Source organism: Electrona antarctica (assembly GCF_951216825.1).
Source record: "Electrona antarctica genome assembly, chromosome: 21".
Taxonomy (NCBI): domain Eukaryota; kingdom Metazoa; phylum Chordata; class Actinopteri; order Myctophiformes; family Myctophidae; genus Electrona; species Electrona antarctica.
Window position 1 is genome coordinate 127,300 of NC_136802.1, and position 1,681 is coordinate 128,980.

Sequence of the window (1,681 nt, forward strand, 5' to 3'; positions counted from 1 at the left end):
CAGATATAGGTCTGGATATTAATTATAATATTAATAAGTGACAGTTAGTTACAGATATATAGGTCTGGGTATTAATTATAATATGAATAAGTGACAGTTAGTTACAGATATAGGTCTGGGTATTAATTATAATATGAATAAGTGACAGTTAGTTACAGATATATAACTATATACATATAGATATAGCTATATATACCAGGGGTGCACGATTATGAAATTATGACCGATATCCGATCATTTGCAGGGTCATATCTGCCAATACCGATTCTGACCCATTCCGATATTCTACAGAGGACCACAATGGAAACAAGCCTATAGGCCCTATAGGGGCTGATTGGCCCAAAGCCTGTTAATAAAGTATTCAATCAATCAATAAACAGCCTGTACTCTTTTCCACTGAATGAGACGAGTACACAAACTAAATGTAGATTTATTTTAAATTGTATACATTTTTTGCTGGATTAAATAATCTGTATTATTTTGAGACCGTTTCCGATATGGTGTTTTTATGACCGAAGAATCTGTTATTGTGGGACATCGTCTGGAGTCTCACATTTTGTTTTAAAACGCTAATTGTGGTCATGGTGGTTTGGCTGACTTGGTGCCGTAGCCTATAGGAGACCTTTATACTGATTGGTACTGTAGCCTATAGGAGACCTTTATACTGGTACTGTAGCCAATAGGAGACATTTATACTGACTGGTACTGTAGCCAATAGGAGACCTTTATACTGACTGGTACTGTAGCCAATAGGAGACCTTTATCATGTTATTTTAACAGTCTTAAAAACATCTTGCAATGATAAAGACTAACGATTAGGACATTTGGACACTGATGCCTGTCAGTCACAATGTGGGACAGACAGGGTCTCAATTTGAACACTGATGCCTGTCAGTCACAATGTGGGACAGGGTCTCAATTTGAACACTGATGCCTGTCAGTCACAATGTGGGACAGACAGGGTCTCAATGTGAACACTGATGCCTGTCAGTCACAATGTGGGACAGACAGGGTCTCAATGTGAACACTGATGCCTGTCAGTCACAATGTGGGACAGACAGGGTCTCAATGTGAACACTGATGCCTGTCAGTCACAATGTGGGACAGACAGGGTCTCAATGTGAACACTGATGCCTGTCAGTCACAATGTGGGACAGACAGGGTCTCAATGTGAACACTGATGCCTGTCAGTCACAATGTGGGACAGGGTCTCAATGTGAACACTGATGCCTGTCAGTCACAATGTGGGACAGACAGGGTCTCAATTTGAACACTGATGTCTGTCAGTCACAATGTGGGACAGGGTCTTGAACACTGATGCCTGTCAGTCACAATGTGGGACAGGGTCTCAATTTGAACACTGATGCCTGTCAGTCACAATGTGGGACAGACAGGGTCTCAATGTGAACACTGATGCCTGCCAGTCACAATGTGGGACAGACAGGGTCTCAATGTGAACACTGATGCCTGTCAGTCACAATGTGGGACAGACAGGGTCTCAATGTGAACACTGATGCCTGTCAGTCACAATGTGGGACAGGGTCTCAATTTGAACACTGATGCCTGTCAGTCACAATGTGGGACAGACAGGGTCTCAATGTGAACACTGATGCCTGTCGGTCACAATGTGGGACAGACAGGGTCTCAATGTGAACACTGATGCCTGTCAGTCACAATGTGG